The 26807-nt window shown below is 44.9% G+C and overlaps 1 protein-coding gene and 1 long non-coding RNA gene across 12 annotated transcripts in view; one reads left to right on the forward strand and one right to left on the reverse strand.

The window, feature by feature from the left end:
* GRIA3 (glutamate ionotropic receptor AMPA type subunit 3) overlaps positions 1-26807 on the forward strand; it is a 265856-nt gene that overhangs the window by 138515 nt on the left and 100534 nt on the right. The window lies entirely within an intron of this gene.
* LOC113597642 (uncharacterized) overlaps positions 1-26807 on the reverse strand; it is a 159142-nt gene that overhangs the window by 40608 nt on the left and 91727 nt on the right. The window lies entirely within an intron of this gene.

Consider the following 26807-nt stretch of genomic DNA (forward strand, 5'->3'; position numbering starts at 1 on the left):
CAAGATACACAGTATCAGGGGCCCTTCTAAAGTATGAGGCTATACCGCAAAGGAGACAGTGCTCACTCCAAAGTGTGTAGAGCGATCGGGGTCATTAGAGCACTGTTGCAAATGGCTAGACCGAGGTCGAGTGAATTACAAATGTTATACAGCCTCAGGCCTGCTCCTTGCCTCACCCTCCTCTCAGCACACAGTGGTACCATCCAGTTCTTCCCCTGGGTTTTCTCCTCGCTTTGTCCCAGCCCTTCCTTTCAATGTTCCTTGTAGACCATTTCGCTGACTTACCAGCCCCTAAGACAGCTGGGTCCGCATCCCTTCTTGGAGTATTTTGTTTGTCATACAGGTGAATAAACACCGGCCTGGGAATCGGATAGATGTGCCTTCAAATCCTAGCTCTGTTACTTCTCTTTTGCATGACTTTGAAGAAAGTGGACTTCCTTTCTTTGAGGCTCAATTTTCTCACCTTGACAGACGGTTCCACTCCCTTCCTTTCATGTAATCCTCCTGTGTTGTGAAGATGAAATAACATATGTGGAGAGCGCCTGGCACAGGTAGCTGTAGCTAGTTGCTCACGAGGGGCGGGTTTTTGTGCTTACGGAAATGAGGTATTCAGGGACGGTCGCTCCACAATGGTGTCTTCGTGGGTTTTACGAGATATCAGTCCAACCTAAGGTCTTCACATGAGAACAGAGTTTAAGACTTCAGCTAGCCTCAGGCCTCACTGGTGTGAGTTTAGCCTGTTACACGACCTATTTTTTCTCCAGTGTGACACTGGGTAACACATAGTGATTGACAAGCGCGAGGACTATTTGAGAATTAACTAGCATCACTTTTTCGGCATCACTTAAAATAATTAAAGGTATTGAAACTTTGAGCTACATGAGACAACCAGGCATTTTAAATAACAAATAGGTATTGAGTGCTTACAGTGTTCCAGATACTGTTTGAATCAATGCGTGTGGGTATGTGTGTTTATATGTTTCTCCTGAGTTAATCTCCATATTAGCCCTAGAAGGTAGGTGGGAATATTACCTCCATTTTACAGATGTGGAAACCAAACATAGAGGTCGTACAGCTAATAACTGGGGGAGCCAGAATGTGAACCCAGGGAGTCTGACTCCAAATGCTGTTAATCACTGCACTAATCAGCCTTGGGTCTGACTGAAGTTTTCAATCGGAGTAGATTCCACCGGAGGTTATAAGAGATAAGCATCCCGCTGGGGCCTGGAGCAGCTTTGTTTACAACAAATATTGTTAAACAACAAGCATTCCGCAGACCTTTTCTCCACTTGACGAGGATCCATATTCCATTAACACACAGAATTGAAAATATGCCCCTTCAACCTACCTTTGGTGAAAAGCTCATTTATGATGAACAAGTTCATTTCCTTATGGTGCCAAAACAATCTAACTACGCAGTGGGCCCCACAAGAGCAGGAATACGTTGTGAGAGGTACTTTATCAGAGTGATGTAGAAGTACAACTAGCATTCCCATCTGTGTGCATTTCTTCTCAGGTAAAGAACCACAGTCTCCATTATATTACCCAGAACTGCCCTAGATGTGGCCCATTTCCCCCTTCTCTTGCTAGGGAATAACCCGAATGTAACTGAAAACGTCTGGAAGCTGCATGCCCTCTTCCCTTCATTAACCCCCAGAAAACCAAGCGTAAGATAGAACTGTTCTGGGAAATCATGTCCTCACTCTCACTCAACATCACCCTTAAACCCAGGTGAGAGGAGCCACGGCCTGGAGCTCCGTGCTTTAGAGGAACCCCTCGTACCGCCAACACTAACACACAGACACTTTTTTCCCCCTCTTTGGTCTTGAGACGTTTTGAAAGGTTACTAGCTGGCTGGGCATCAGGGGCAACAGGGAGAGGGACACATAAGCCAAACCAGGCTCCCCACATAAAGCACATGGGGTTAAGAGGGGTGGCTGAAGGGCAGGGTGGTGAAGGGAAAAATGGCAACTTATGCCATAGGAAATAGGAGAAAGGTGGCTAATGCTCTTCCGCATTGGCCTCCCCAAATCGGCCTGAATGCAGGATCTTGGCAGATAAGTTTCTCCAGGTAACTGCCCCCTCCCTCTACACTTGAGTGATGGATCTTTGGAAGACACAGTGTAGAAGTGCTTGGCCAACTCCGGTCAGAAAAGTGACCCTTGGGGCTGAGAATTTACTGTCCCCGGCTTCTTGGAGAACTGGGAAGGTCCACCCCATCCCGGCTTCAGGTGGGTCCAGTCTCCAGGCAGGAGTTCTCAGCCCTGGGCTCAGCTTCCACCCCACCCTGACCGGCCTCAGCAGCGTATCTGGATCTCACAGGGAGTAGGGCTGGCCTGAGAAAGAGCCTGACCCCTTGAGCGCCCTCACCTACTTCAAGAGAGTGGCCTGCAGAGCTTTGGGCGTGTGAAAGGATGTCAATCTAAAACGGAAAGAAAGGATGTGAAATAGAGAAATCTCACACATGCGCCTTCAGGAAAATGAAACAAGAACTGAAAGACAAATTTCCCATAAGTGCCTGACTCTAGAAAACCAGAATATCCGGCAAGAATCTCTCTATGTCCTCAAGCCAATAAACGTCTTGCTCGGGCCCTGACTGGACCTCCCCTGCTCTTTGCACACTTTGCCCATAAACACAGCTCACCCCACACTCCAAACAGACCCCCTGGAGCGCACTACAGATTGTGTTTCCTGGAACAGCAATCCCTCTGCAGTTGCTAAACAAATTCCATTCCTGGTCATTCGAGCTTACTTCAGTCTACCTCTTTATTTGGATTAACAGGTAGATACACAAGCCAGGCCAAGGCATGCCTTGTTTTGGGACTTTTTAACATTTGAATATATGGACCGTGGCCCTCCGTTTGTATTCTTGCCATGGTTCCAAAAACGTTAAGGGTGAGCCTGCTTCTATTCACCTGTATCTCTCGTAGCCTAAAAATATAAATGCCCCTGTCAACGTGTCCAGGTTATTGCTGAAGAGTAGGGTTTCCTGAACACTCTAGTCTCATTCTGTGTAAATACAGCTCTTCCAGTCACCTATCATGACATTTGTTTGGCAAGGCAGGTTGAGGAGGGAGCTTTTTCACAGTAATGGAATCTCTTCCTGACTGGCTTAAATGCTATGGAAAGTTAATCAAGTATCTTGTGGAACTGGGATAGAGAGTGATGTTCCCATCACTCAGAAGATTGTTTTAAGTTTATTTATTTTTGAAATTATTTATTTCTTTATTTGAGAGAGACAGAGAGAGTGAGAGGGGGAGGGGCAGAGAGAGGCGGGAGAGTGAGAATCCCAAGCAGGCTCCACAGTATCAGCGTAGAACCCGACGCGGGGCTCGAGCCCACAAACCCGTGAGATCGTGACCTGAGCTGAAACCAAGAGTCAGAGGCTTAACCGACTGAGGCACCCAGGCGCCCCTATTTATTAATTTTTGAGGGAGACAGACACAGTGTGAGCAGGGGAGGGGCAGAGAGAGAGAGAGAGAGAGAGAGAGAGAGAGAGAATCCCAAGCAGGGTCCGTGCTGTCAGTACAGAGCCCAATGCAGGGCTCAAACTCATGAACCCATGAGATCATGACCTGAGCCGAAGCCAAGAATCAGACGCTTAACCGACTGAGCTGCCCAGGCGCCCCACTCTTAGAAGGTTTTTATCCTAATTCTGTCTCTCAGGGTGGGTACAGGCTATTCCAGAGAATCCTCCTGCTACTCTCATACGTTTTGCTTCATTCCATAGATATTCCCTTTTACCCCATCCAAAGTCCAAAAAAGAAGATGAATAGGAGACACGGTTAAGATAAATTATGGGTCTGGAGGGGCAGCGATAGGGAAACAAATTGCTCAACTTTCTACTCCTTTCCACGACCTCTGCCACAACACACCCTCAAGCACTACATTTGGCCAATTCCTTTTCGACACTGGAGTGTCTAGGAAAGATTCTCTATGCTTAGAAGTCCAAAGTTGTTCTAGAACCCTGCTTTCAGAGGCATGGCTATAAACTGAGGGCTAAACATCCTTTTGCCACCACATGGTCGTGGTTCTATACTTCATACCTAGATCTACGTCCTCTATGACCTTCACATTATATGGTGAGCTGGTACTAGGTAGGAGATGATGCAGCCACACTGGAGAGCCCTGGAACCAAAGCGGGATGCCGTTTTCTTTACCAGCCTGTGTCTAGAGGTGGACTACCTGAGGAGTCTTTCAGAATTTTTTGTAAAAAAATTTAAGGTTATTTATTTATTTTTGAGACAGAGGGAGACATGAGAGAGCACGAGCAGGGGAGGGGCAGAGAGAGGGAGAGAGAGAGAATCCCAAGCACGCTCCACACAGCGTGGAGCCCAACACGGGGCTCGATCTCACGAACCGTGAGATCACGACCTGAGCCAAAGTCAGACACTTAACCAACAGCCACCCAGGCAGCCCTACGAATCTTTAAAGACAAAGACACGTAAGGGATCTGGCGGGTGTTATTTACCTGTGTTTCTAAGGGTGGTCTGGGGCCATACCCCCATGATAGAGAAAAAAGACCACACAGAATGGGACCTTTTGCAGGGGATAAATAATTGCTCATCTAAGAAATCACTGCATAATTACGAGGTAACTCATGAGGAAGAAGGAAGGCAAAGGGATCAGACCCCCGGAACCGGCATTGTGATTTACCTGAAAAACTTCCAAGACAAGGGTCAGTCAACTCTTCTGAAGTTAACATCACACAAGGGCTTATATTCAGAGTACTGTACTGAGCACTACTAGAAGAAACAAAAGCTCTCCTTCTTTCTTTTCCTTTTAAAATGTGTAATAGCCCCGAGCAACGTAAATCAGAGAGCCGGATATCTCAACAAATGTAAAATAATATAATAAAGACAAGGTACATACGTGCTGGTAGGATAAAAGGAATTAGAAAAGCCTACAGCTTTTTTTCACGTATGAGTAAATTAATCATAAAGTGTGAGTCAGAGTGTTTCTAAGACCTATGCCTCTCCATCTTCTTCTCCCAGGCACATGGTAAGGCCCGTATGTAAATAAAGAGAGCCCATTCTTCTTTGCTTTCCCTGCTCCCCAATCTCGTAACGGCCATGCTTGCAGACATACATGTCACACATAGCCAAGCACACCCTCTGGCCTCCCTTCATGTCTTGCTGTATCTTGCTACGTGTTCCCTTCCTTTTGCCACCTCCAACCTTCCCAGGTTTCTCTCTGAAGTGAAATCGGCTGCCCCGTCCATCCTTTGCAGGGACCTTTTCATTACCTCACCCATCATGGTGTCCCGTGGTCTCTAGTTCTTACCCTACTGACATGGTGATCTAAAGCTGGTACTTGGGGCGCCTGGGTGGCTCAGTCGATTGAGCGGCCGACTTCGGCTCAGGTCACGATCTCACAGTCCGGGAGTTCAGGCCCTGCATCGGGCTCTGTGCGGACAGCTCAGAGCCTGGAGCCTGTTTCGGATTCTGCGTCTCCCTCTCACTCTGTTCCTCCCCGCTCCACACTCCGTCTCTCTCTCTCTCAAAAATAAATAAACACTAAAAAAAAAAAAAAAAATGTAAAGCTAGTACTTAACGTATATTGGACCACCGTAATAATTATTGTGAAGCAAAATGTCCACATGTTAGGTGATTTCAACATGCACTGGCAGCCTTAAACAAACTTGTTCCCTAAAATGCAAAGATATTTTGCCTAAGAGTTGGTAGCAGACGCCAGCATTCTATATTTAGAGATCTTCTCTTTGGCTTATTAAAAAAGATGGTCTGATTCTCTGGTCATACTTTTCACTAGACTGGCTAGGCTGGCTTTGTGACTATTTAGAAGCAAATCCCCTCTGGGAAAATAAAAAGAAAAAACTCATTCAAGATCATTACTTTGAAACAGCAAGACTCTTGTTTATTTCAAATGATAGAAACTTTGGTCTCAAAAAGGAAACGTTCCTGCTCAACCGACAGTTCCCTCCCCCCGTTAAAAAAAAAATTGTGGTATCTAATTATTTGCTTGATTATTTCCTATGAGGTTTGGAGGTTTTATTTAAAAAAATCAACACAAATGCAAATGAATTTCCATTAGGGAATTTCATGAGAGTCTTGGGGATGACTGGAGGCATCCTGGAGTTTTATAAAGCAGAGTACAGAAGCCCGGAGGCAGACCTGGGTTCTAGCCCCAAGCGGTAGGACTCCAAAAAGTCACTTAATCTCTCTGCGCCTCCAGTTCCTAAGCTGTAAAATGACTATGTTATATGTGATGGTTCCTTCCAGTGCCGACAGGCTGTGATTCCCAGAGCTGTGAAAAACAAGGTAGGCAATTCAAGAAATATTGAGTCCCTACCGATTTTATCATACCCAGGTCTAGATAATGAGGGTGGAGGAGGACATGTCTTTCCTGCTAAGTAGTAAGCAGCAATGCAACCATTCTGGAAGGCAGAGTAGGAGAAATATCTAAAAATGTGTGAGTCAACTTCCCTACTTTCTCAGATGGCCAGGCTAGTGACCATCACGGAATGTTTCTTTGCTGACTACGAATCTTGCCAGCCTCTCCACGTCAGTGAGCTCTGCTTCGCCTTGGAGACACTAGATGAACAGGGAGATTGAGACGGTAACGCTCCAAGGCCAGGACACAATCTGGAAGTTTATCATGTGCCTCTATCCTTAGAGTTAGAATAGCAAATGCCCCCCCTCCCCCACACCACCATCAATAGGATTTTTTGGTTGATCAAAGCTGTGTACATATGTATATATAAATACCACATCAGCCCTTCTAATATCTGGAAAATGACTGGGAAAAATTCCTAGTAAGAATTTCTGGTAGTTGGATTCTGATTAAACTGAGGTTTGTTTGTTCATTGAAAGCCTATCATAATTTCCCCATGATAGCCACATCCCCTGTCCTACTCCTGCTCAGATGCTCTTTGCACGCAGCAATGTACAGTAGATTGCAGTAAAGATTTATTAAATCGGAAGACCTTCTCTCCCACCTATGAACACCAGCATTTTAGGATTAAGGCTGGTACCTTATTCCAAAAATGATAAAAATATGAACCAATTCAAATGCAAAAATACAACTAATACAACTATCTTCCTTTGTTTTGAGTTAATCCCATCACTGAATCCCGTGAGGCCTCAGGCCTTTAAAAAGAAATAGAAAGAAAAGAGCCATTGACCATATATAGCTGTTTTTTCTCCCACAGGCACTTTCACTTAGCATGGGAGGAAAACACCCTGATACCTGTCCCTTTGTATGGCTTACACGGAGAACTCCCAGTTAAGCCTTTACAGGCACTGAGAAGTTGACTAAGTCTTAGGGGTTAGAATCACTGCCTTGTGAACATTAATGAATTTTTTTAGACTCATCATCTAGCTTAATTAAGAAATTTCCCAGATTAAGAGCACCAAAAGTGTAGCAACTAGAAGGTTCATCACACAGCTGCATGAGGACAGGAGTCTTGTCCTCGATCCTAACAGATGCTGTAACAAACAGTTTCATAAGGGCTGCACGAAGCACAGTTTACAACAGCAGCAACAGAGAGGCGCCGGTTAAGCGGCCAACTTCTGCTCAGGTCATGATCTCACGGTTTGAGTTCGAGGCCTGAGACGGGCTCTGTGCTGACAGCTCGGACCCTGGAGCCTGCTTTGGATTCTGTGTCTCCCTCTCTCTCTGCCCCTCCCCCACTCGTACTCTGGCACTCTCTCTCTCTCAAAATAAATAAATGTTAAAAATAAATAAAATAATTTAGATTCTCAGATTTCCTACAGAGACACAGCAAGCAACATAAGTCCAGTAATAAAAAATAAAATAAAATATGCAGACTCAAGTTCCTTACTGCCCTAACACTGAAGGGCAACGACGATTGATTGATCCATGCCAAGCTCAGGACTTTGATGACACGAAGTCTGGGAAAGAGCCCTTCGTCAGTTTGTTATCAACCACCCACCTGGACCTTCTGGTCAAATCCCATGTTTGCTGGGGCAGCCTTCCCTCAGTTCAGATCTGTCTCTGCCCAGGGGTTATAACAAATTGACAAGTAAGGGGCACAATTCAACAGCCTAGGGCCAGGGCTTGGGGAGATTGGTGACAATCACTGTCATGTCACTAAAGGTAGAGTCAAGTGGAAGAGATAAGTAGCCAGGCACCACTGTTCTCTCTCCAACCTTTAAATTTTTTTTAATTTTTATTTGTTTATTTTTGAGGAGGGGAGGGGCAGAGAGAGGGGGAGAGCGAGAATCCCAAACACTCTCCATGCAGTCAGCACAGAGCCCGACTCGGGTCTCAAACTCACAAACCGTGAGATCATAACCTGAGCCGAAACCAAGAGTCGGATACTCACCTGACTGAGCCACCCAGGCATCCCTCTCTCCCACTTTTTAAATGAACATAGCTACCAAGAGCCTCGCAAATATACGTGAACCACCAACACCCTACTCTGGAAAAGAAGAGCGATTGACAAGTGTCTTCTGAAGTAATCCAGTGCTATAGGCCGAAGACCCAAAAGCTGGCTGAGTTCTATCTCAAGATCACTGTGGACATTGCACAGCCACCTCACCTTTTATCATCTTAGCAACTACAGCCATAAAATATAAAAACCCCTCCCTGCCTTGCTAGGGTGACATTAAGATGAATCAGACAATTTCTCTAAGGTATTCTAAGATCCTCAGAGAGGCTAAGTCTACAAATATCAAGCATTATAGTTAGAGTCCCTGCACCTCATTTCTTAAGGAGGAGAAAATGAATAAGGAAAGGAGCCTGTGGTCGCTGAGCCCGAGAGCTCAAAATGCCTTTCAGCTTCTTCCATTATCTGAGGCAGGTGTCAAGCGAGGGAGACTGAAGTGGGGGGTCACCTTAAAGGTTTGATCTGTGAGTGCTACCAACAGAGCAGCAAGTGCTTTGATTGTGGTTTTGGGGTCCAAAGGGTCTGCCCCGAACATGGGCATTGTACTCAAAAGTACACGGTTTAACTTATGTATGTCCTTTTCATGCCTTTAACTGTCCCAACGGCAGAAATTCTAGCTCTAGGCATAAGTGGATCATTATTGAGGACAGGGGCAGGAAGGGTGCCCTCTCTTTCAAAGTTCAGCATTGCCGGAAAATGTGCCCGCCAGTCTTAAGAATGGGGACACAGAACTGGGTGAACCGATTTGCAAATCAGAACCTTAAAACGATGCTATCTAAAAGACACACACACACACACACACACACGCACGCACGCACACACACACACGCAGAGGTAAATAAGAGGGAAGAACCGAAATAGAGTGGAACCGTGTCTTGGATTGAGACATGAAGATCCAGGGACACTAAAGCAATGAACTAGGCAGTCAAAGAAGGCACTGTCCAAAGCTTCTTAATGGCCACTCTTAAGTGCCTTCACTGCTATCTTCTCAACAGCTCTGAGAGTCCTTTTCACTTCTCTTGACCTATTTCAAACTACGGCCTGTACTTAACTTAAGAAGCTCGTACTCGATAAATCGCTCCTCCCCCACCTTCCCTGGCCAAATGAAATCAATTGTTGCTTGACAGACTGCTTCGCTGTAGTTTTCTCTAAGGCGCAAAGGGAAGAAATGCACCTTATTTGTACATGCGTTAACTTAATTCTCGCCTCACCCACTCAAGCACAGCGCAGTCCTTCAAACTCTGACCCAAACCCCTTCACTGTTTGGTGTCCATGGCAACGACGACCACCAAGCCGCTGGGAGCGGGTTGTGAGGAGTGACAGGAAAGTGCGTCTCCCAGCAGAGCCTTTAGCTCTTCTGTATTAGCTACATCAATAGCAGGTGGCAGCAGCTCTATCCCTTGGGTATCTGCTTTTATTAGAGAGGGGGAATGTCTTTCTTGTCTCCCCAGAAGAGTCATGGGCTGCTTCTCACGCCCAACCTATTGAAGATAAAGCACTGATTGTGGAATATTGAAACCAATAGGACGGTTTTTGCTTGAGAAAATTTCCCCATGGTCTACTTCTCTGGCGACTCTGTCCCCCGCAGCCGCCACCACAGCAGCCTGTTTGCTAAACTATAGCCAGTGATCTAGAACCCTCAAAAGACTACACGTGAAATCCTCGCTTCTTTCTTTTACGGTCCTCACCGCTCAGTGACCTGCAACTCATTCTCTTAACTTTCTTAAGTCATGTCAACGCATGCATGACAATCTTGCCATCGAAGTGTATTTTTCTAATGTTTACTTGTTTATTTATTTTTTTTAAATGTTTATTTATTTTTGAGAGAGACAGAGACAGAATGCGAGTGGGTTAAGGGCAGAGAGAGAGGGAGACACAGAATCTGAAGCAGGCTCCAGGCTCCAAGCTGTCAGCACAGAGCCTGACGCGGGGCTCGAACTCACGAGCTGTGAGATCATGACCTGAGCCGAAGTCAGACGCTCAACTGACTGAGCCACCCAGGTGCCCCTACTTGTTTATTTTGAGAGAAAGAGAGAGAGAGAAAACATGCATGCGAGTGCGGGGGAGGGGCAGAGAGAGAGAGAGAGAGAGAGAGAGAGACTGAGCAGGAGAGAGAGGATCCCAAGCAGGCCCCACGCTGTCAGCGCAGAGCCCGACACAGGGCTCCATCCCATGAACTGTGAGATCGTGACCTGAGCCGAGATCAAGAGCCTGTCGCTCAACTGACTGAGCCACCCAGGTGCCCCTGTATTTTTTTTAAAAGAAAAAGAGCAATGTTAATAATGGTCCAGGTACTGGGGGATTTAGGAGCCAAGAGAAAATAGTATGGTTTCTCCAAACACGGTGAAAGCTGTTCCGTCTGCAAACTGATTTCACGAGTTCCATACTACTTCTTTGCTCAAAGTTTAGCTGAAAAGTTGTCAGATGGCAATGAATTTCGCTTTACTATACTCCAGAGGAAGAGAGGAATGGTTCCATTTGCAATCTCATTTCAACAGAACCCAACATATCTAACAAAGACGTTTTGCATAAAGAAGACTAGCTCAGACTTGGTTCTTTATGGAAACTGAAAAGGACCCATCACTCAAGTATCCTGTTCAGAGAACCTACATAAATAATAACACTATTTGAAGTGGGAGAAACAAGCGAATGGCTTTATCTTCTTAACTGCATGAGAAAAGGAAAAAGAGAAACAGAAGGCTCCTATGCACAAGCCTTTCCAGCAGATCTGCTGAAACATAAGATGGTTTCGAGCTCTGCTTGAAAGCAAGACAACATTCCTATTCCCTCTGCCTATGCCCGTTGTCCTAAGAAGTAGTAAGAAGTTCAAAGAAAAAGTGGAAAACAAATAAGGCACGGTTCCAGCACTCAAGGAGCTCGTGGTTTAACAGGGGAGCCATCGAGAAAACAGATGATTGTGGTCTGGTGTGCTAAGTGCGGTGACAGAGGGGAACACAGATCTCAATGGAATACAGAAGGAACGTGCCTAATTCAGCCAGACTTGGAGATCAGGGAGGACTTCTGATGATTTGTTGAACTGAGTCCATAAGGATCCCATAGTTGATCTGGTTTGGTGGGAGAGGGTAGAAGTTGATATTCGCACAGGAATGATAGACCCCACACACTTGTCAGAGTGAATGCTAATAAGCAGTGCCAATTAGGAAATTAAGGATAGATCAGTTGTCAGAAAGCAGAATGGTAGAAACTTGATACCAATAAGAACACGGGCCACACCGGCCAGAACACGACTCTACCTTTCATCCTGGCCCTTTTGATCCTCAAGAAACGGAAGTTTTCCACCCGGAAATGAAGTAACACGGTCTCCAAAATGAGATGATTCTACTTAGGGATTGCACTACAGTCTTACCTGACAGTGAAGACACCGACGGAGGTGCAGAGGGGCCACCGGCCTCCTCACCCCATCCCACCTCCCATCCCACTGCCTGGGATGCACGTGTAGGTTCAGTCTGCTCACGCAAAAGCAGACTACACCACAAAGAGAACGTTTGAAGTTAATATCACTGGTCATCCTTCTTCCTGGTAGCTGGAGTCCTCTTCTTTCCCATCTTCTGCAAACACTGATTGATTACGTGCCCACGGGGCACTGTGCTGAATGACGCACACACTAACAAGTTCAAAGGGAGGCCCCGCCCACAGGCACCTAGCGTCTAATTGGGATGGCAGGGCACAGGCTTCAGTTGGGTAAATAATTAGCAGTCGGAGAGACAGACGAGGGGCGGGAACCATACAGGGGTTCACAGGAGGGAGTAATCACTACACAACCGAACCAGAATGTAGGCTTCATGAGGGCAGGGTCCTTTGTGTTTTGTTCACGGCTGTATCCCCAGCATCCAAAACAGTTTGGAACCTAGTAAGTGCTCAATAAATATTTGTTAAATTAAATAAATAGCTTCTTGGCTTTTTAGTTAAAAAAAAAAAAATTCCTGACGTTTATCACTCGGAGAGTAATCACCAGTCTTGCATGCACCACATATCGTGCCTTTTATTCATGATGTACTGCAGGAACTCCCCGGGGAGATTTGTAGAAACGGCGGCTCAGCCTATAACTTAAAGCTTTGCAAAAATCCTCGCAAAGCTGTGTCCTCTGCTGCTCCCTAACCACGGATGAGTGTTTCCCAGTGATGAAGGGTAATGTGGAGCCAGGGTTTTTTGTTTGTTTACTTGTTCATTATGACCTCGAGCTCTTTTCAGCAAAAGGCACAGCCCTTCAATAACAATGCAATTCTGGGAGACACAACTCCATTATTTGCTTGGCTCATCTAACAAGGCAGAACGCAGACTCTGATTTAAAAGCAAGCTCCTTAAATGAGTTTTGGTTAGGCTTGAAGGATAAACAGTTGTGATTACTGTCAGTAGGCATAGGTTGTAAATCTGTCTTAGATGCTTATATTCCATTAGGAGGGACTCAAATGGGTATCACAATACAATTTCCTTTAAAAAGTGGAATCAAGAAAAAAAAGCTTCAAAAGCAGTCATTTGTACAGCCCAACATAGTCAAATTCTTGGTCTTCCAAGGCTTTGTACTGGGTGAGGAGTTTTTCACTCATATTATTTTTACCATTGTACAAATTCTTACTAATTTGGCTTCCAGGGCTTGGGAAGATATGCATAATTAGAATGTACCAGAACACTGTAGGGAAACCCAAGCATTCATATATTAAAAAAAAAAAAAACAAGTGGGGATAATGCCATCCTGCTCTCACCATGACTTACACTAAAGTCGTGGTAGCACAGTGCCGTGCCAACATGTGATTTCAAGTCTAAGATTTATTTTAACACGAATGGAGAAGGATCCGATTTCATAATCTGACTTCTTGCGAAAGCCCACAGAGCCAAAATCATTTTTGGCTCTGTTGGTGTACCTCCTAACAAATTAGAACATCACATACCTCCACACAGATATGGTGCTGAACATAACACCCACTGTGACCTTTTCACCTTTCGGGAGGTGGAGTTCAGAAGGTACCTGGTCTATGGCAGAGTCCAAGGGCAAAATAGAAAAAGGCCCACATGTAGGGCCTTATACTCTAAAATCAAAAATCTTTAATTAGGAAACTTTCCTGGATTAAAGAAAGAATAAATGCTGCCCCGTAGAGCTTTCCATATTTTTTTGCAAAGCTTTTTTTGCAACGTATCTTCTTTGATCTTCTGAGGTAAGTAGGGTTAATAACATTTTCTCTGTTACAGAGATGAGAAATAGCCAGAAGAAGGTTAAATCACTGGGGCCCCTGAGTGGCTCAGTCAGTTAAGCATCTGACTTTGACTCAGGTCATGATGTCACGGTTCGTGAGTTCGAGCCCCGAGTCGGGCTCTGTGCTGACAGCTCAGAGCTTGGAGCCTGCTTTGGGTTCTGTGTGTTCCTCTCTCTCTACCCCTACTCTGCTCACACTCTGTCTCTCTCAAAAGTAAAATAATAAAAACATTGACAAAATTTTTTGAAAAAAAGAAAAAAGTTTAAATCGCTTACCTGAGATCACATGGTTCAGAGTGCTGAGTTTTAGACTTTATTTCAAAAAGAGCTGGACCCATTTTTTTTTAATGTTTATTTGTTTTGAGAGAGAGAAGAAGAGTGTGAGTGGAAGATGGACAGAGAGAGAGGGAAACACAGAATCCGAAACAGCCTCCAGGCTCTGAGCTGTCAGCACAGAGCCCGATGCAGGGCTCGAACCCGAGAACCGTGAGATCACGACCCGAGCCAAAGTCGGACGCTTAATCAACTGAGCCACCCAGGCGTCCCAAGAGCTGGACCCATTTTACATACTGCATCTCGAAGGATGCATTTGGAAAAGCAGCAATGAAACTCTCGTTATACCACAGTACCTATGCCCTGCCCCGATAAGCTCCCCTGGCTTTCAAAGGTATGGCCAATAACCTTTACTTTGGGCTTGTGCATTTTTCTTTGTCCCTTCCCCACTCTGTTTCCTGAAAGAACAATTAAGATCCATCTGGGACTAATTACAGCGATTCTTGAATTTGAACTTGCAGCCATTACCCAATTGAGGTCACTTATTTTAAATTAACTTGCCTGGTCAGGACACAGGTCTGGTTATCTTCAGAGCCCAGTGCAGACAGGCACCGGCTCGCTCAGACTTTTAATTGACTAGCCGAATAACCTGCACGGTGACAGACTGCCTATGATTTGATGGAGTCATTCATTTGCATTCAGACAAGGATCAAAATACATTGTCAGAGCTTCAGGGACTGAGTCCTAGAAACCTTCACACAGTCTCTTATTCAAGGCTCTGAGCCTCTTCCCTTTGCTTCCCTAATTATTTTTCCTGTGCTTTTGTTCTGATTATCCGGCGTTCATCACAAGCGCAGCTTGTGATTAGACAATGGCAACCCATGTCGTACGCTGATAGGGAATCGAAAATTGGAGTCATGATCATATGAACCAGGCCCGAAGCTTTGAGAAATAATTAGGGGAAACCAAAGGGAAATTCCCAGGATGCCCCGCAACAAAAGAGAGTTTCCAAAGATTTAGGCCATAACTGCTCCCCACTTAGGTAATAATACATAATAACAGGAGGCACTCAGTCTTCGTTGAATAATAGTTCTTATGATCAGTAATTATTAGTAGAGCTGCTGCCGCTCAGTGACTGGGCCTGGGAGTCGGGCGGATCTGACTCGACTCCAGGCTCCATCACTTTCTGCCTGTGAGGCCTCGGGCAAGTTACCCGATTTCTCTGGGCCTCAGTTTCCTGACAGGGAAGATGAAATGAATACTAGTACCCACCTTCAAGGGTTGTGGTGAGGATTCAGGGAGATAAAGCACATGAAAAGCCAGTGTACCTGGAGCCTTGTACACAGTAAACACTCAACAAATGTTAGCTTATGTTTGTCTTCTGTCACTTCCCACCACCAGGCCTTCGTCCAGGGCATCTTCTCACCGGGATCCCCTTTTCCCTTCTGTCTGCCAGCAACAGCCCCCTGCCCCCCATTATTCAAAGTCTAGTCTAAAAGGCCTCATCCTCTGCAGGAGCCAGCCTTCCCTGCCTCTTAGAAGCATTTAGTGACCATCACGTTGGTGCCATGCCCTGGGGCTACGTGCTGTGGGGTACGTGAGCGAAGACCTAGGGGATGGGAGAGAGGGAAGCAACATATGGATTGGCTGCTTTCCCTTTGCTGTCTCATTTCCTCACTCCCCTACCAGCACTTTCTGGAATCAGCAACTGCTGGCCCTCAAGTCTTTGTCTCAGGGTCTGCCTCCGGTGCTGTCCCGTCTAAAACAAGAGTCTTTCAAAGACCTCCCCCCTTTGGCTCGTGTTCTAGGAGTCTGAGCGAGTGCCCTCGGGCCACCCCCTTTCCCTCCCCATGGAAACATCCCAAGGGAGCACGCCACCAGCCCACCGTGTCCCTTCTTATCCCCTTTCCTGAGAATCCCATCACCGAGGATCCTGCTTTTAGCTTTTCCGAGCGCACTTATTATCATATGGAAAGGTACTTCTTAGATTTCAGTGTGCAACAGGATGGGGGGGGGGGGTGGCTAAAAGGCAGACTCCCTGGCCCTAACCCAGACCTTCTGAAGCAGATTCTCTGCAGAGGTGCTGAGGGACCTGCCTCTTCACAGGCTCTCCAGATGATCCACACAGCACACACTTTGAGAACGACCGTCCTACGACATTCCTGTAGCCTGGGCCTCCGGGGAATGTGGATCGTGTTCCCAGTGTTCTCTCTGTCCCCCAGGGCCTCGGCGGATTGAAGTGAGGAAAGCCCAGAATAGCTCTGCCTCCCTGCTCTGGAAATGAAGGTGGATAACACCAAGGACCAGTTGTCACTGTCAGGGTGGGGCGGCCCGAGTGTCCTGGGCAACTGCCTACCATGCAGAGCGGAGACCCTCTCCCAACCCCCATTCTCGCCTGTGGTAGAAACACTGTGGTGACTACACAGGACTAGTTCAGTTGTCCTGTGCTTCTTTGTCTCTGGGCAGAACCCTGCCCCGCCCCCTCCAGCTCCCCACACACATCTTCTCAACCGTGGTTTCAATGTGCCTTGGATTCCTGTTCCTGATCAGCGTTGGGGGCACGAGAGGAGGGGGGCGGTGCAGGGCCTCGGTGCTGGTTACCGTGTTGTTGTTTTACCCCCAGCTTCCCGTCCCGTTTTCATGCTCGACTCAAATGCCTGAACTCTGCACCCAAACCTCAACTCCTTCCTTGCACCTCCAACCCAGTGCTATCCTGATCAGTGGCCCCAGTACCCGCTCTGCACCAAATCCTGACGCCTCTCCATATCCTTTACCCCAGGGCAGCAGGAAGCCACTTCTGTACATTTTGAGAGTGAGGGACATGAAATCAGGGAAGCCTTCGTGGAAGTGGCTGCATATGAACTGGGCTTTGAAGGATAGATGTGATTTCTTTTTTTTTTTTTTACTTTAATTTATTTTTTTAATTTACATCCAAGTTAGTTAGCATACAGCACAACAAGGATTTCAGGACTGGACTCCTTAATGCCCCTTACCCGTTTAGCCCATCCCCCCTCCCACGACCCCTCCAGTAGCCCTCAGTGTGTTCTCCATATTTAAGAGTCTCTTCTGTTTTGTCCCCCTCCCTGTTTTTATATTATTTTCGCTTCCCTTCCCTTATGTTCATCTGTTTTGTAGGATAGATGTGATTTCTGTGGCAAAGAATGGAGGGAGAGGCCATTGCAATAGGAATAAGGAAGGGAATCCATTAATATAGGATAAGCAACAGGCACTATGTTAAGAACTATAGATGCGTTATTTCATTTATTCCTTGCTGCAATTCTATGATGCAGGCACTAATGACAGACCCGTTTTACAGATGAGGATACTGAAACACAGAGAGTTAATTGCTCAAATCTACACAGCTATTAAAGGGCAAAGTAGGGGGTACCTGGGTAGCTCAGTCAGTTGAGCATCCGACTTCAGCTCAGGTCGTGAGCTCACTGTTCATGGGTTCGAGCCCCACATCAGGCTCGCCGCTGTGAGTGCGGAAGCCACTTCAGATCCTCTGTCCCCTCCTCTCTCTCCCTCCCCCACTTGCACAATCTGTCTCTCAAAAATAAACATTAAAAAAATAATAAAGGGCAAAGTAGGGACTCTAAACCAGGCAGTCTACCCTGCATTCTTGACCACCTTACTCTACTACCTATTAACTATTATGTTCTCTGTTTTACGTGGAAAACTGAGTTTCAGAGGTTGAGTAACTCGCCTAATTTTACACAGCCTGTAACTGGTAAATCTGGCAGATCCCATTCTGTTTACCATATAACCACTTATCCCCCTTCTAACTTAGCCTTTCCAAGCAATCATTTCATTCACGACATCTCATTGGAGCCAGCCCCGGCTGCCATCACAGCAAATGCCTATCTTGGTCTAAATAAAAATCTTTCCTCTAGTGGGTAAGCACTGGAAAAGAGCAAGGCTCTCCTGAAATCAAGAGAAATGGCCCTCTGAAATACATCTCTCCGTTTTCAAAATAGCATTCCCTTTAAGTCACCTGTTTGTCAGGTTCCCACTTATAAAAACCACGGGAAAAAACTCTTTAGGTCTTTAGTTGGAGACAAAGTACTTTCTATCTCAAGTGGGTTATGAGTTCATCATTCTCTCCTCACTTGTACCACGTACATATTTCTGCTCTCGTGTTTCTCCCACTGGGTTGTAATTGTCTGTCAACTGGGCAGTTTTTCCTACTCTGGTGTTGAGATCCTCTAGGCCAGGGACCAGGTTTTGGTGACCTCTGTCTCCCCAGTGTCTGCCTCCCCCCCAGGATTGGCACAGAGCAGGCACTCAACAAATGTTCATTAGAAGAAGAGGTGAGTGGGGGAGTCTGGGTTAAGCGTCTGACTTCAGACCAGGTTGTGATCTCACGGCTCGTGAATTCAAGCCCTGTGTCGGGCTCTCTGTTGTCAGCACAGAGCCTGCTTTGGATCCTCTGTTCCGCTCTCTCTGCCCCTCCCCACTTGCACGTGTGTGCACGCTCTCTCTCTCTCTCTCTCTCTCTCTCTCTCTCTCAAAACTAAACATTTAAAAAATAATAAAAAGAAGAGGTGAATGAAATGTGAAGAGAGGCAGCTCTTCCATTCACTAGGGACCTTGATCCATATTCCTTCTGAGTAAACTGGCTCTCAAGGGGGAAAAGCCTTGATTTGTAGTGTTGGCTGATTTCTAGTGTGTAAATACTACTACCATGGCCGATTTCAAGCTACCAGTGGTTTAATAACTGGCTCACGAAATTCCTGAATATTTAATAATCAGCTTTCAGGAGCCCTGTTTTGGGCTGAAAGTCTGTAATTCTGCCTAGAGTGCTTGAACTGTCGTCATGTCAGTGGGACCACAAAGGTGGATAAGCTATCAGAGTGGGGAACATAATGCTGAATGCAAATAGCAAGAGTGAAAGACCAGGGCGCCCGGCTGGCTCAGGTGGGTGAACGTCCTACTCTGGATTTCAGCTCAGGTCATGATCTCATGGCTCATGAGTTCAAGCCCTACATTAGGCTCCTCACTGATAGTGCAGAACCTGCTTGGGATTCTCTCTCTTTCCCTCTCTCTCTGCCCCTCCCCCAGTGGCACATGCTCTCTCTCAAACTAAATAAACTTAAACAAAAAAAAAAAAAAGAGTGAAAAACCAAACAGAACATTTGCAAATTAGGAGAATTCTGTTTGGCCTACCATGACCTAAGCCTCTATCATTTGTCATCCATTTCGAAATTGACAGACACTTCAGTGACATGGGTCTTAGAAGAGGGAGAAACTTGCCAAGTAAGCAACTATCCTAAGAAAACAAAGGCCCCAGAATATACTGGGTTCCTAAGAGATAATTTACTTTTATTTGAAAATATAAACTTGTCCACTCACTTCCTTCAGCAATCAGAAAATCTCACAGACTAGGGTGTTGAATGCTGGAAGAATTGCACAAACAGAAGATACATCCACAGAGGAGCCCTCAGGGGGTTGTAAGGAGGACATCTCATTCTCTATATCCCCACACCAAACGTTCCTTTCTCTCCCCTCCCAACATGGAGGCTCCATCATTCCGGGCTGACCCTGGGTTTCCAATACTCTACCCGACCATCCAAGGTTCAGTTTTGCACACTGTAATGGAGCTAACGAGTAAATGGTAGGATTTGAATCCAGAACCATCTGGCTCTTTCTAGTACATCACCATTAATAAATACCGATTTATTCCAAGCTTCAAGGGTGATTGAGATCACATCTATAAAGAGAAGTATAAACGCTGTAAGGTGTCATTTTAGGTGTGATACTAGAGTTGTTGATCCTGATTGATAACTAAAGGTGGGAGAGGGTGACTTGTTGGTGAATGAAGTAAGTCCTACACTACTCCACCTAGCCCCAGGTGGTCGTGGTCGTGGTCATGGTCGTGGTCGTGGTTGTAGTCATGGTTGTGGTTGGAAACAACACATATTTGAGCAACTGCTTGGCTGTATGCCACATGTTGCCATTCCTTTTTTTTTTTTTCTTTTTAATCCAAGTAATGAAGAAAAAATACAAGGAACGAGTCCACTGGCATTCTCAAGCCCTCTGCTCACCACCTGTATAGTCCATCAAGTAGGTCTTAGACATTCAGGATTATAGTGCTTTGGGCCCAAACTATTTTACAAAATCTACAGAGAAAAGAAAAAAAAAGATACCATTTGACATTTAGAATAAAGTTGTAAATATGAAAGCCCAAGTTGTAAGTGTGAACATAAAATAATGGACAGTAAATTTTAAAGAATACATGAAGAACACTGTTGTTTAAAAATGTATTGTTTAGGGGCACCTGGGTGGCTCAGTCGGTTAAGCGTCCAACTTCGGCTCAGGTCGTGATCTCCAGGTTCAGGAGTTTGAGCCCCGCGTCAGGCTCTGCGCTGACAGCTCAGAGCCTGGCGCCTGCTTCGGATTCTGTGTTTCCCTCTCTCTCTCTGCCCTTCCTCTACTCGTGCTCTGTCTCTCTCTCAAAAATAAATAAACATTTTTTTTAATTTTTCATAAAAAATGTATTGTTTAAAATAATTTGGAAGGGTACCCAATACAAATGCAGAGAGACTACAAAAGTCATACATATGGCTATGTTGAAGAGAAACTAAGGTCCTTTTTGCTGTATTATTCTAGGTTAAATACTAGTTAGAATCACCCTACCTCTACCTGAAGAAACATCTACAATATTTCCAAATATAAATAGGGTACTGTGAAAGGTCTTCCAGATGAGGTACTCCAGGAAAAGGCACAGTGTTTGCAAATACATCATTTTACAGGAAGTTCTGGTGGAAAGGTCCCAATGTTTGAATATTAGTTACTGACCCCATGACAAAGGACTCTAACCCATCAAAGCTGCTGGACTTCCCGCATGTGAGGCAGTACATGTAAATTGACTTGAGAAATGTTTTTGTAAGTTTCCAGATTTGTCACTTGTACCCAGTCCCAGGCATTATTTGTTACCCCCAAAACACTGCCCATCGTGCTCTCTTACAAAACTCATGAACTTTTGAAAGTAGATAAGGATGCTCCATGTTTGAACCGTAAGGCAAATTAACCTTATTTTATCAGGACAGGGAGACATGATCTACATTCTCTTCCCTAAAGACGTGACAAGCCTTTAAGGCAGTATTTCCCACCGCCCCTTGTGATATACTGTAGGATTTTCAGTGAGGTCTCGATAAATATATTTTATTTTTATACAGCTGTATTTATTTTCTTGTATGTAGTTTCATGGATATTAAGGCTTTAGACACGGCTAAATTTAAGAAAAGGAGTAGCTATGAAGGTAAATATTAAGTAAATAATAGTATTGTGGTATGTGGATAGGACACAAATGGAAGGAAGTCTGTGAAGAAACGAAATTTGAGAAATACTGTGTTTGGGTTAACACAGTGAGGTGTCCCCACCAAGGTCAGCATGCACTGAAATGGCCCCTTATCCACAGGAGCAGGAATAACCTGTTGCTCCTTTGACTCACTTGTGGCCATGTATTGCCTCTCATTTGCACATTCTCTTTGCCTGCCCTGCTGTTCAGCATTAAATTTTCCACATATTCCATTCAGTCATAGTGAATGCACTATTAACGTCTGGGAAGTGAAACTTCCCAAAGACGTGTTCTTTGGTGAAATCCGTGCCCTCTAATCCTCACATCCTAGCATGTTATTTGATGCTTTATCCAATTGCCTTCTCTCTGCATAAGCTTCCCCAGTAGACAGCATAAACACTGATGAGATTTCTCGGTTGTACTCCCATTTTCCTTCTTTATGAAAAGCTTTAGCCTCTCTTTCTCCATCAGCGCCACCCCCAGCCCCACCGCCATTGGGCTAACTTTGGGATGGGTGATTGGCTCTTCTCCGCCTCACTAATCCAGCACATTTATTCGAGTCAGATGACCGCAACATGAAGCACTGTCTTTCCGTTAGAGGAGAGTATGTGTGTGCAGATTGAGATTATTACAAAATAATTCTAACGGAATTGACTTCTGATATATGTATACTAAGACTAAAGCAATTTAGTAGCTTGGGGTTTTCATTCAAGAAAATGAACGCCTTTTATCCTATCTGATGGAAGATTTCTTCTGGGCAGTGTGCATATTCTAAGGCTGATTTTTTGTAGCATACCACTATTTAACTCCCAATACAGCTGAAATTAGATAGGTTGCCGTAGGACAACAGTATCTTTTTATAACTGAGGAAGCAGGAAAGGGAGGGGGAATGTTGAAAAAAATGTTTTCCCTTCGAACACAAGGAGAGTGTTTTGTTCCTGAGAGAGAAAATACCTGTACAAGAGGTGAGTCTGGTGAATTAAAACGGAAATCTCCCTCATTTCTCTCCCCAGCCCCCCAAATGTTCTCAGGGTACCTAAATCAAAGAGGAGCAGATTAAGGTGAGTGGGAAGGCATGTTCTGTACTCAAAGCAAGATCGATCTTTATACGTAGATCCTTTTTCGGCACTGATGCAGAAAATCCAAACATGGAGATACTTAGGTCTACATACCAGATGGATCTAAGGGGAACAAATCATAGACACTTTTCCACACACACATATATATTTTTTTTTAATGTGAGCATAGAAAAACAGATGCTTCTGCTCCCAAAGGGTGTGTGGGCCTTTCTCAAATAGTCTTATGGAGCAATTTCATTTCAAATTTCTAAAATTATGAAAATGTGTAGATTGAGCATTAGACTGGAAAAGAAATGGCCTCCTACCTAGAAAACCAACCGAACGTTTTCTGAATTATTTTTAACTATTCGGTGAAACCCAGCCTCCAATTTCCTGGATAAGTGGATGGGGGAGTCAATAAGGGAACACTTCCCCCAAATAGGTAGACCATGATTCACTGACTGCTTTAACAACTAATTTAATGCAACGCTGTATGCACGACTCAGTGAGTTAGTATGTGAGAGCTGTTTTTATCTGCAAATGAAACTGTGGTTTAAGTTTCGACGAAATGGGATCGTGGCACTATTGTCTTTCAGGTCCTATTTGTGAGGATAAAAATAACTGTCCTTAAGACAATGAATTTTATCTACACTTCATGCGCTTCCCCTTATTACATTTATCGTATCCGCCGTCATATCTAGCCACCCATCATCTCCAACAGATCTAAAGGCACAGTGAATACTGCTCATGGATTTGGGAACTTGGAAGTTCCTCCTTAAATTTCAAAGTAGACCATTAAGACAGCTTTTATACTTGAAGTTCTGAAACGAATTCAGAACGAGCTATTATAATTACTGTAAAAGCCAAGTTGAATATTCTCTTGGTTAGCAGAGTCATTAAAGAACTAAGGGTACAATGTATGCCTTGTTCGTCTATAGCAGAGGGAAAGAAGAAAGATTGAGGACTAACTGAACAAGAATCACTCCCATTAACTAGTTCTTTTGTGCATGCTATCACACGCAACCCTCCCACCCCACCCGCACTCCCACAAGCCCTGCACCAAAAATTCAAAAAAGGGAAAGACGGAGAGCAAAACCTGACACTTTTCACAGCAAGGCCTCACTTAGCTCACATCAGTAGGATCGCTGCTGCCTCGTGTAAGTAAGAATTCGAGAGAGTGGAGTGCACCCTTTTAAGGACTGGGACTTTGACCATTTCTGATGGCAACCTCCCACAACATGTATTGTGGGTTTTTTCAGCAGAAGTTACCAATGCCAACAGACCATACCCCGATGACTCAGGCATTCACAACGAACATCCATGATCACACCATACGATGTTGTCTGCTGCGCCTCTAAACCAGTCTGTCGCTTCCTCTGCTGCTCACATACCTCTTTCTGATACTCCCTCCCTCTCCACACACCCCTTCTGACTGACAGCTTCTCATTCACCGTGAACTGAAAAACCAAGATTGTTCAGAACCGGGTGTCAAGGAAGACTTAAGAAGGCACTGAAAGTAAGGGTGAGGAAATAATTATGGCCTTCGAGGCGGCAGCTCTGTGACACAAAAAGGTTCCTCTCCTTACATAACTTTCCCATCTCTTACAGCGTAAGCTAAGCTTTCGAAGGTGATGATGTGAGACAGCTATCTTCAAATAAGTGACTTTCTTTTGGACAGACCCTCTGGGCAGGGACCAAGGCAGATATTCCAATAGCCTCAGGGTTTTCTGAACCCAAAACACAATGTGTCAGGGAATGACTCCCTCCCACGGTTGTTTAACCTCACGTGGTTCCATGAGGCACGTCCTGACCGTTTCCGTACGTGTTCTTCAGTTTGATCTTGACTGCACTGCTGAGACAGGAAGGGTCAGGTTCATTGCCCCAGATGACAGATAAGGACATGGAGACTGGGGTAAGCTGAGTGATTTGCCCACAAGCAAACAGTGAGTACGTGACAAGGTTGGGCTCCCGGGTTCTCATTCGGGGCTTTGCTCACAACACCAATACTGCTATGGATCCCTTCACCTTCCCTCTGCTCAAAAGGACACTGAGCCCTTCCTCTGGTGACCAAGACGCCATTTCCTTTGGGCTTGCTGCTTTATTGCCCTAAGCTCTCTCTGCTAGATGTCCTTAGGAATCTTGCTCATTTTTCTGGCGGAATTCAAAACCCTCTGATTTTATTATGTTGAGGGTTGTCAGTGAATTAAAAATTCAACAAATGTATGGCCCCAACTTGCCATCAAAAGTTAACAAATGTCACTAGTAAGGATGTTTCTCAAAAGCGGACACTGAAGAATACATCCCAGCTGATACCTAACAGCTCATTTTGTGTCATGGCAGCGTGAGAAATCACTTCCTCAAGACATTCATTAACCTTTCATTTCCTCCATAAATAATCAGTCAGAAATGTGGCTCATATTTTAAATTAATCGAAAACAGCCTTCTCTTTCTCTCTCTCTCACCCTCTCTCTCTCTCACCCTCTCTCTCTCTCTCTCTCTCTCTCTCCCCCTCTCTCTCTCTCTCTTTCTCTCTCAGCCCTTGAAATGCATGGAGAGCTTCTAATGCCAGCATGATATTTAAATATGTGGTTCTCGGGTGCGTGGGTATCTCAGTCGGTTAAGCGTCCAACTCTTGATTTGGCTCAGGTCACGATCTCATGGTTTATGGGATCGAGCCCTGCATCAGGCTCTGTGCTGACAGCATGGGCTCTGTGCTTGGGATTCTCTCTCTCTCTCTCTCTCTCTCTCTCTCTCTCTCTCTCTCTGCCCTCCTCTCTCTCAAAATAAATAAATAAACTTTAAACAAACAAACATACATACATGTGGTTCCACTCCTCTGGGCCAGCTTAAAACTTATCTTCTCCAGGAAGCCTTCCTGATCCATCCCAGCAGACCTTAGATACGTTTTCTTCCTCTTCTCCAAGAACATAGAACAAGTATTGCTATTTGACAACTAGCACATATTAAGGAACCGTGTAATGTACCGCCAAAAATACGGGTTCTAGAGGCAGACAGACCCAGGTTCTAATCCCAGCTTTACTGCTTCTGAGCTGTGTGGCCTTGGGCGTGCTGCTTAAACTCTCTCTAGCTGAGGTTCCTCATCTGTAAAATAAAACTAATGACATTTAATCTGTTAAGTTGTTCTGGGGATTAAATACATGTAAAACACCCAGGACAGTGGCTGGCACATATTAGGCACTTGATGAAGGGCGGCTGTGTTGACTATTATTGTGGCCTTTGACACATATAGTTCGGGTTTGACATGTATGCAGCTTTGTTGTCCTCCCAAGCTGTTTTTAAACCCTTTGATACCTGTGTCCACGATGGAACTTCACACGAACCGTAAGCTTAATTGTGCCTTACCCGCATGGGTTCTTTCCAAGGCCTTACTGTTCGTAATTTTGTACTGCTTTTCTTAAAGAGGGCTCGTAAAGTGGTATCGGCTTCAGACTTAGCACAAAACCTTTTTCCACTTCTGGTTGTATCTTTCACGTCTGTGTCACCCCTTCCTTGTCCCCGCTCCCTGTATTCGGTACAGTACTTTGTACATACTCAGTACTTAATAAAATGACATTTTATAAAATCCTCAATTAACCAGAATTTGCTCATCTCAGCTATCTGGAAATAAGCCAACGTCAACTATTTAGTCAAAAACTTCCGACTGACAACCAATATATTTGGTTGGAAATTACTCGATCCACTCATATATTTTGAAAGAACAAAAATGCATTTGGTAAACTGTAAGGCTTAGAATTAATACAGCGTTACTCATGAAAATGACCATAAGAATGATGACCCCAAGGCAGGATTTCTCAACCTCGGCCCTATTGACATCTTTTTTACCAGATAATTCTTTGTTTTGAGGGGTTGCACCACACACTGTAGGATGTTTAGCATCATCACTACTGGCCTCTCCCCACTAGATACCCTTCCAGATGTGACTCCGAAAAATGCCCCCAGGCATCTCCAAATGTCCTCTCGGGGGAAATCCCCACCCCCACTCCCGTAAGGCATCACATTCAGTACCAAAAGCTGGACAAATGGTCACAAATCTTTCACATTAGGCAGGAGAAGGAAGGTAAGCATTTTCGAAAAGTTTCAATAGGCGAAAGCAACCTCGATTAACCTGAAAATCCCATTAACCCCATTCCTCGCGTGTTCTATTCCCTAAGCATTCCAGATAACAACAAAAAAATGGACTGTACGTTCTATTTGCTAATTTGTATTCCAAGTTCAGCCCATTTTCCGTCTCAGCAGCTAAGTACACAATCCAGTTCATGGGTGGAGGATCATCATCGCTTCTGCCATCTATTTTAAGTGACAACGATGCAACTGACCTGGAAGTTTAGAGAGCTTTTTCTCCCTCGTCGTTGGCACTCTTAACTTTAATATTAGCCATCCTTCCTGTATTCTCTGCCTGAAATTGAAATGTACAGAAGGAACTCTGTTCCAGCTAACTGTAATTTTACTGTATGTAAAAGACCTGACACTTTGTTGATCACTTAAAAGCAATTTGCTCTAGCCCATTGATTGATTGTTGCATTTCCCATTGATTGAGTAATTGAAAATGCCCTTCTTAAATAAACAGGATTTCTT

This window comes from Acinonyx jubatus, chromosome X, assembly GCF_027475565.1.
Source record: "Acinonyx jubatus isolate Ajub_Pintada_27869175 chromosome X, VMU_Ajub_asm_v1.0, whole genome shotgun sequence".
NCBI classification, from domain to species: Eukaryota; Metazoa; Chordata; class Mammalia; order Carnivora; family Felidae; genus Acinonyx; species Acinonyx jubatus.